Raw genomic sequence first — 9,746 nt, forward strand, 5'->3', positions numbered from 1 at the left:
TCATGTCTTCCAATTTATAGACGGCAGGATGACGGCCATGCACTCGTCCAGTGACGCGAAACAATTCAGTCGTCCAGTTAGGTAAGTAACCTTTGTCGAAAGTGCGTTTGGTTTTGCCAATGCGCACCCAATCTCCTACGGTCAACTCTCCACTTTTCTTGGGGACAGCCCTCGTCGGGGACGTACCGAACAGGCGCTCAAACACCAGCACTTCGTTCTCGGGAGTTACGTCTTGCGGGGCACGTCCGATGCTTCGATGGTAAGATTGGTTGTACGCTTGCACCAGGTGCGGTAAGATGTCGATGTACTTCAGAGTGTGGTGATGCGTAAAATATTTCCACATGCGTTCTTTCAAAGTGCGTTGAAAAAGTTCCACGATGCTGGCTTTGGTTTCGGGATTCTCGGTGGTAAAAAAATGAATGTCACGTTTCTTTAATTCTTTTTGGAAAGCTTGGTTCAGAAATTCGGTGCCTTTGTCCGTTTGCCATCGAAGAGGGTGACGACCGCTTTGTTTCAACACCCGTTGCAGGGCTCGCACTAACTCGCTGCTCGATTTGGAAGTCAAGGGCACGACCCAGGCAAATTTGGAAAAGACGTCGATGACACAAAACAAATATTTGTAGCCACGATTGTAGCTGGCCAAATGAGAGACATCGGCTAAATCGGCTTGCCATTGATGATCGATGCCTTCCACTCGGGTGCGACTTCTGGCAAACTTGCGTCGAATGGGTTTGTGTAAAGTGTAGGTAGCTTGTTCTTGTAACCATCGTTGCACTTGAGGTAAACGGAGACTTTTCAGTCGCGTTTTGGCAGCACGATACAATTTTTGAACTCCTGCGTAACCTGCAGGATGCGAGGGATCGTAGTAAATGCTGGCTAAGACTTTTTCCATTTTTTTGTGTTGGTGTGTTAATAAGGCACCCACTCTTGGAAGAGGCTACTCTTTTTCTCTTGGGGTATTTTCTTGGATTGCAAGGCTTTGCGTGTGCGGCCAGCAATAGGTGTCGAAGAGGAGGAGGATGTCTGAGCGGGGGATATTGGTTCTTGTTTCACTTCTGTCTTCACTTCTGTCTTCACTTTCTTTTTCTCTTGTGAGGAAGAAGGGGTGGCCATCATCTTTTTAATCCATCCAATTCTGGAGGTAGGTGGTGTTGTTAACTTGCGTACTTTTTCGGGTGGAGTTTGAAACCCTTCCTCTTCTTCTTCTCCTTTTCCTTTTTCTGTCTTGGTCACGGGTACTGGTGGTACTGGTACTGGTACTGGTGATGGTGCTGGACTTTTCATCAAGGTCTTAAAATCTTTCAGAGTGGGTAGAGCTGTTTCGTCTAAAGCTTTCTGGTGAAAGAGTTGTAGTCGTTGCAAGAGTTGACCGTACTTTTGCGATTTTTCTGTTTCGGACAAATCTTGGCGATCCATCAAGGACTGCAATTCGTGTTGTAACTGGGACATCTCGCTCAAATGGGGATTGGGGGGTAAATGCGGGGTGCGTTGTTCTTGCCACCGATGGTATTCCATCCATCGTTTGTAAGGCACTAAAGCTAGTTTTCGTCCTTCCATGGGGTTGTCAGGGGTCGATTCTGAGATCTTGGGACTTCCGAGGGCCTTTTTATCTTGCTCCCACCAGTCCTCCCAACATGGTTCCCAAGACTCCTTTCAGTATGGGGCCTAACAAGAGAGGTAAAATGCCTCCACGTTGGACCAACATCTTCTTTTTTTGACGAATGGGAATTTTCTTTTGAACCATTTTCCGAAGAACGTGACGATGTTTGCCTAAGCATTGTTTCTGGTGTTTGGACAAAGGGATCGTGCCTTTCAAAACGTTCAAACAGCATTCGCACACGGTATCGATGACCTCTTTGGAGGCCGTTTGAATGAGTTTTTTTCGTAGGGGTGGAGAAGCTTTGGACAGGACAGATAACATGTCCCCATGTTTGGCTAAACGTGGTGGCAGTCCTTTCCTTTTCTTTCCTTGGGGTTTTCTGGAGGGTGACATCTTTGTTTGTGGGTTCCGGGACATTCACCAAACAGACACTAACGTCGATGACTTAACGCACACCCTTTTATCTTTTTTGGGACTATCGCTTTGTCATAAAGGTGACAATGTTTTTCCCAAAATCGCCAAGGAATCCTCCCCTTTGTTGACGCCTCTTTTTCTTGGAACGACTGTGTCTTTTCTTAGGGTAACGTCGATGCTTGGCTAAGCGTTTTGTCGGATGACGCGTCTGCCTTTGTCTCTTTCTTTTGTGGCTTCTTGGAGGTGACATCTTTTACAAGTTCACTGATACCCCGACTTGGTCACAGGCCTTTTTTATACTGGAACGCGTCGCCACTGATTGTCTTTACGTCGTATCAGTTTGAGGACAGGCATGACACGTCGTGCAGTGGTACGCAACGGACTAAATCGAGCCAGTTCTTGCTTGGACAAATCCAGTAAACTTTGTAACATGCCCGATCTTTCATGGACTTTGATTTTGGGAGAAGGTACTTTGTGAGCAGCAGCCACTGCCGCTAAATTGGAGGGTCCTGCCACTGGGGAAGTTCTTTTGGGGGTCATCAACGGAGAAGTTCTTGGTGTGATTAACGTCTCCAAGTACTCTTCAGTTCCTGGTGACATCAACGGAGAAGTGGATAAACGTGAGGCTGCCGGAGACGCAGTCACCGCTGTGGCAGGTCGTGGTTTGCGAGTGTAAGGTTGCGTCCTGGCCGAAGTGCCTCTCTTGCGACTAGTTTTCTTCTGTGGACTTTTCTTTTTCTTGGGGCTTCTTTTCTTTTTCCGGGGTGGTGTCTGGTAAGAGGAGGGTCCCGCCACTGGAGAAGTTATTCTCTTTGGGGACCTGGTCTTTTTCTTTTTCTTCTTGGGGCTTCGTTGGACTTTTGTCTTGGGGATAACTTTGGGGGCATTAGGATCCCATCTTAAGAGTGAGCGAATGATGACCCCTCCTAGAGTACCGCTCCCTCCAGGTTTCAAAATGATTTGTTTTTTGGTTTGAGTGTCGATGCGGGGATCGGCCAGTTGGACCAAAGCGACTTTGTTTCGATCGAAAAAGCGTTGGGTTTGATGAGGAATCTGAATGATTCCTTGGAGTATTTGACGTGCTGTCACCGTGAACCATCGTAAGACTTCTTTGAGACTAGCTTCTAAGACACGAGCTCGTGTTTGTGGATCTTTTTCTCGACTGATGCCATACAAGGCACGAATCAATTTGACGGGAAGATGCGACTGAAGGGATGTCATGTTCACACTGTGTGTGAGACAGACGACAAGGGTCTGAGGTTTTTATAGATTTTTTATGGGGAGTGAAATGAAGTCGAGGACGGAGACGTGTACAGGACAGGCCCTCCGTCTTGGCACCAGTGATGAAACAAGTGGGTACGAAATCGCAAATCCTCGGGAGTCGTAGGTTTCAAATCGACGAGTAAATAGGCGTGTGGAGTTTGAGTGGCATCGTCGTACGCCTGAGTCAGCCAAGGCGTTCCTAACTGTTTGGCTAAGACTTGCACTTGCGATTTATCTCGAGGGCTTTTAAACAAGACCACGTAATGTGCATTGAGACTGATGGTGCGATGGGCTTTACTTTGTTGAAACAAATTTTGGGTGATGTAAACGACACTGGCATTACGGTGATGCCCTTTGCGCGTGAACCACAATTTAATTTCTTCTTCGTCTTCTCCTAACATGTCGTCGAAAATGACCAAATAGGTTTGACGGGAGTCAGAGACGATGCCGTCGTCTTCTTTAGGAATGCCTTCCACAAACACGACGGAATCGCCTTGACTTTCTCGCAAGAGGCTGTACGCCGATTGCCACTCTTTGTAACACCACACGATCCGTTGAGGGGGCCGATCGATCAAATGATGTTTATGTTCGATCAAACGTTTGACGAATTCGGTTTTGCCAGAACCGCTAGGTCCAGCAATGAGCATATTAAAGGGATGGCGAAGATACAAAGCCTCCCAACTGGCACGATCTAAGTGTTCGTCGATGACTTTGACAGTGGAGGAAGAGGGAGCAGAGACAGTAGAGGTAGCCATGGTGTGAGAAATGTCACTTGTGACACGAAAACAAACAAGACAAGAGTTTATATACTTTTTCAGAACACGTTTATTGAATGTTTTTTTTCAAACATGAATACGAAAGACAAAAAATACATAAAAGCCAAAGGCTTAAGTACAAGGATAAAAGGCACATGATAACTATGAACGTGGAATAAACACAAGTGTCTGTACAACAACCACATGTTTTGGGTAATGTTCTAACCAGTTCTATAGTAGGGGGTAAGGTCACACAAGTGTCCTCCCGAAAGGGTCTTTCAGGCCTGTCCACGACAGTCCCGTCCTGGGTGACGGGTTCTTCTGGCACCGTCACTAACACGGGTTGAAAAGTAACTTTTTTCCTTGAACAACTCTCGTGCATACTGGGCCACTTCTTGGGTCCAAGCCTCAAAACCCCATTCTTTCCAGGCACGGACATCTGTCCAATGGGGATGTAAGTCACAAGCTACACACACATCGTCATACACGTCTTGGGTAGCTAAAAGTTGACGAATCTTTTTTTCCTGTTGAGGTCGAGAAGTATCCAGATGAAATCGCAAGGCTTTGAGCAAAAGGAGTTTTTCGTGACCATTTAAGGCCATGGAGGGGGTAAGTACTGATCGTAAAGAGTCCACAAAGAATCGGCTGGTAAACGAAATCCCAAAAAACAAGTCACTAAGACACACACCACTTGTCGTCCCAAATTGAATGGATACAGTTCTTGTAATAACTGATGGTAATGATCCACGGTTTGAATATGGTCATTGAGTTCCTTCCACGGAATCTGTTGGATGACATACGACATAAGTCGTGGCATAACAGCCTGTTTTTATAGTCTCTTTGTTTCGAAAAGAATACACTTACTTTCTAGCCAGAGATGTTCGTTTTCCAGTTGGGAATGTAAATCTTGCATACTGTAACCGAAACGTCAGAGTTCGTTTAGGTGTTTCCTCTTCCGCTAAGTACATTCCACGTAACAAATGTTGGTAATCCTTTAACTCGTCTTCCTCAATGGGTTGCTCTAGGTGAATCTCGAAGTAACCAAAATGATCAACACGTGAATCATCGGGGGCCTGGAAGTATTGAACAAGGTCTGACCACTGAAACAATTTCTGACGAATCAGTTCTCTTATACCATTCAGGTACCAGTGGTTAAAGATCTGGTGACGTAACGGATGCAGTTGTTCTTTACGTTTCACTTGTATTTTCACCAGCTCTCGGTAAATGCGTTCTCTCAACTCCACAGGCAAAGCACGAATGTTCTCTAGCAAAGTATCCATGAATAGGTCATACTAAATCCTCTTTGGTCTGACACAAGAAATGTACTCTTTGCACAAACATGGTTTCACTTCAGTGTCAAATTTAAATCGTTGAGTCACTAATCTACACATTACAATTCGTTCAGAAGTTTCCTCTTTCACTAAGTTGACATTGTGTTCAAGATGTTGGTAATTCGTTAACTCTTCCTCTGGAATTCGATGCAGTACGTTTACAATGATGTAACTACAATCGTCCATACCAAACCAATCCTTTTTAAAACTAGAGGATCGTTGATCAATGTCTGTCCGATGGAACACTTTCAATTGAATCAATCCTTGTATAGCCTTCAGGTACCAGTGGTTCAAACACCGGTGACGTAACGGATGCAATTGTTCTTTACGTTTCAATTGTATTTTGACCAGCTCTCGGTAAATGCGTTCTCTCAACTCCACAGGCAAAGCACGAATGTTCTCTTGTAAAGTATCCATGAACAGATTATTATGGTAAGAAGTTACTTCAATGTCTCGGTCCCACTAAGGGTAAGTAATGACAATTCGGTGACCATCGAGCATGTTCTACGTAGGCCGAATCTTGCGGTTCCCAGTAGTGAAGTGACACACCGCAACTGAAGCACTTGACTTTATCTCCTTCGCCCAAGTAGAAAAATCCGGCTCTGGCTAATTCTTCGGGGGTCGGTCCTCCCAGATACTTTGGCCATTTTCCTTTGAACGATTGAAGACGATTTTCAAAGTCGCAGTATTCCGACAAACGCACAGGGAACGAATATTCGTCTTTCACAGGTTCGTTTCGATGAGGGTTGAGTGACATGGGTAGGAGTTTGCTCAGGGCTGAATGACATCCGTAGGGGGGTAGACGTGAAGGTGAACATTCCCCTTTAAAACGAAACCCAGTAAAATGTCCAAGAGGACGAGCGGCATCACTTTCGCATCCCACAGGTTTGACACGCACAGCATCACTTTCCATGATAGGAGTAGGGACACTAAAGTTCCCATGATGCTTTACGGCATCGCTCAGGTCACAACGTACAGCATCGGTCCCATCGCAAGGCTCACAATCGCACTCGTCTGCAAACTCCGTTACGCAATTACAATGGTAACCACATGGACAATCGCAGTTTCCTTCCGGACATTTTCCGTCGCAATCCATGGGTCTTATCCATCCAATATTAGTCACACTAGAGGAAGATACAACTTTTTTACAATCCCCAAACTGGAACGATGCCTCTTTCAAAGTATTCATCTTGTTCGCTCGGTCTTGGTAGTCACAATGAACTATCGATCTTGCCTAGGGTTCCTTTTTTATATACAGACCAATACCGACGTGTCCATATGGTAAGGTGAAATGATTGGGAAGTCGCACTCGCTTCTGGTATACGATTTGATAGACTTTTTCCAGGGGTCGACTGACGATGTGGTGAGTGGGTAAACGTACAATCTTGTTCGGTTGGTGAGTGGTCACTTTAAAGTTTCCATCCTCTCCCGATTGTAAGGCTTCTTTCAATACCTCAAAGTTGACCACTCGACTGGTACGATAATTCAGAGTCAGTCCTTTCACTTTGCACGTCGTGTGCACTTCTCCTTGTTTGTCCCGGTATTCGTAACCGTAATTTTTGGGACCACCACTGACGAAACTTAGAATCTTGTCGTCGGGATGCTCGTCTGTCCAGGCTCCTAAACGGTCTCCTTCGATGTCAGGGTGATGTTGAATCGGGTGATGGATGTAAATGCAACTGTCCGTGTCAAAGTACAGGACGCGTTCTTCTAACAGTTCTAAAGCTTCGTACAATTTTAAGCGAGCATGGGCTGTCACGTAAACCGCAATGATGACATTTCCAAAAGGGTCGTCTTGTACAAAGTCCAGATCTTCTTCGTAATTGACCAAGATCAAATCCTCTCGAACGACATCCACGTGTTTGATGTATTTGGTTTTGTCGTGAATCATTTGGAAGTAGCGGGAAGGTTCTGTCAAATATTCCGTCTTGGGTAAACACGGTCGTTGTGCCATTTTACCCCACAAGCAATTTAACATCACTTTGGCAAACGATCGCCTGCCTTCGTTTTTCTCGATGTGGTCTAAAGTGATGCCTTCTTGTTCCCGGTATTTCTCTTTGAATTGTATTTGGTCTTCGGGAGTGTGACACCAGGAAGGATAGCCGCTGGCTTCTTGCTTCAGTTTCAAAAAGGCATCCACGTAGTCGGCGAAAATGCCTTTCTGAGTAGGGTCACCCTTGCGGTATTGTTGTGTCTTGGGAAAGTGGCAAATTTCGTACACTTCTAACAGTTGGTATCCCATGTCCAGAGCTTTGAACAATTCTACGCTGACCCAGGTTCCCGTCAAGGCACGTTCTTCCTGGCTGTGATGGCAAGGTTGGTCCTGGTTGCACGTTTCGGCACAAGTACGGCACAAGGGAAACATCAGTTTGCCTTGACAATGGTGAGGTAAGACGGGATGGTATAGGTTCGTGGGAGGCAAAACTTTACACTTGATCAAGCCTTCGTATTGTCGAATGTTGACCAGGTCGATGTGTTCCGTGAACAATTGCGGGTGCCCTACAGGAAAGCGACAATATTTGCACACGTAGGGATACAGCGAACACACGTCCAAGTATTTGATTTCTTCTCCTTTCTCTTCGTCGGCTTGGTACAGCAAACAGGTGGCATTGGTCCTTCCTCCGTACAAACTATCTCTCGGGTTTAGGGGGTCCATCAGCTTGTAACTTTCCACGGCACGTTTAAACTCGGGATCGGTTTTCATACGGTGATCGTATTCGTGTTCCAACATTTCCACCACTTGGTATCCTTGCTGTTCTAACTTCAAGCGTCGTTGACAAGTGTCCTGGTACAAGTCTTCCATGGTTCGTTGCAAAAACTGATTTTTAGTGCCACGATCAGGGTAACAGACGGGACATCCGTGAAATAAGCAACCGTTAAACTCGTACACGATCTTGGGGTTTTCTAAGTCCCAGCCATTGACCGAATGCGTTCCGATGGTCTTTTCGCCTCCTCCGTTGCGGGCATGCTGAATCCATTTGTCTTCCTTGTCGCACAAGTAATGTAACCAACGTAGGGCTTTGACCGAGTATTGACGTTTGACATAGTGGGTCGTTTGAGGACTGATGACAGCCACGGTCTTTTCAGGCATGAATCGTTGGCGGTACACTAAGGAACACGCTTTGGCAATGGTGCAAGCTTCTTTCAAAGGATCGACCCCTCCGTGTTCCATGAACAGTTCTCGAAATTTTCCACAGCAACGCCGTAAAATGTCCACGTCGGAACGACAATACTTTAACATTTCTTCCTGAAAGTCGAAAGGGTCCGAGGCGTGAGCTTGGTACCAAGCGTAGAAAGCTTCTCGTTGTTCGGTACGCATGTTGTCGGGGTCGTAATAGTGAGCCTCAGGCAAATGGGGTAGAACAGCATGTTGATTGGCTTCCGTATTGAAAAAGTGTGGAAAGTACCCTTTAGCCATTTCTGTCATTCCAAACGTTTTAGGCATTCGACTCAAAGGCATGGCCAAATAGCTCATCGAATCTTTAAACTGTACTTGTCCCACTTGCATGAAAATGATTTTGGCTCCGTTCAAAGTCACTTTAGGACGCTCGGTGCCTTGTTCCGTATAGTACCTCAAAAGAAACTGTCCATCGTATCCGGAGAAATGTGCCTTGGTATTATTGGTACGTATGACTTGTTCGCACGTAGGGCACAATCTCAGGAGTTGACAAGCACATTTCTGCTGTGAACCTTGCGTTTTCAGATGTTGTTGGTAACAGGTAGGGCTGACAAACGTGCGCAGACAAGTTGAACAAGGCACTGGTTCTTCGCTCAGACAGGGTGAAGAGGCCAAACATCCTGAGCATTTCGATCCACAATGTTTGTGTTGCTCTCGATTATTATAACCATAGTCACATTTCTCACAATAATAAACATATCCCAGGAATCCAGTGATACTGGTAATGGTATCGAAATGTTCATCGTGATAATAGACATGAATGTATTTTCCGTCCTTAAAGTCTTGGCCTCGAAACAACAGAGGTCCGCGCATTTCTTGAGGGTGCACTTTCAAGGTGTAGCGTGGAGCTAGGACATCTTGCAATTTTTGCATCTCAGGAATGCCACAGGGTGTGTCTTTGGACAGGCCAGCTTGTTGCAACAGGAGTTCTGCTTCGTTTCGTTGTTTGGCTCGATCGGATCGTTGAATAGTTTTCCATGTTCTTTTCCATTCTACCGTGTCGTTCTTGTTGGCATAGGTTCGTCCCACCACGATGGCACGGGTTAAACACATCTGGTCATGAGGGTTGTGAATTTGGACGAGGCTCTTTTTGGTACTGCGAAGTTCGTTCACCAATAACACCTTATTGCGTTGTCCAGTCCCTTGAGGAAGAGAGACGTGAGCCATTTTCAGTGTGGCTTTACCATCGGTGATGTCAAACTGAT

This window comes from Sinohyriopsis cumingii, chromosome 11 (genome assembly GCF_028554795.1).
Source record: "Sinohyriopsis cumingii isolate HCF-2022 chromosome 11, ASM2855479v2, whole genome shotgun sequence".
NCBI classification, from domain to species: domain Eukaryota; kingdom Metazoa; phylum Mollusca; class Bivalvia; order Unionida; family Unionidae; genus Sinohyriopsis; species Sinohyriopsis cumingii.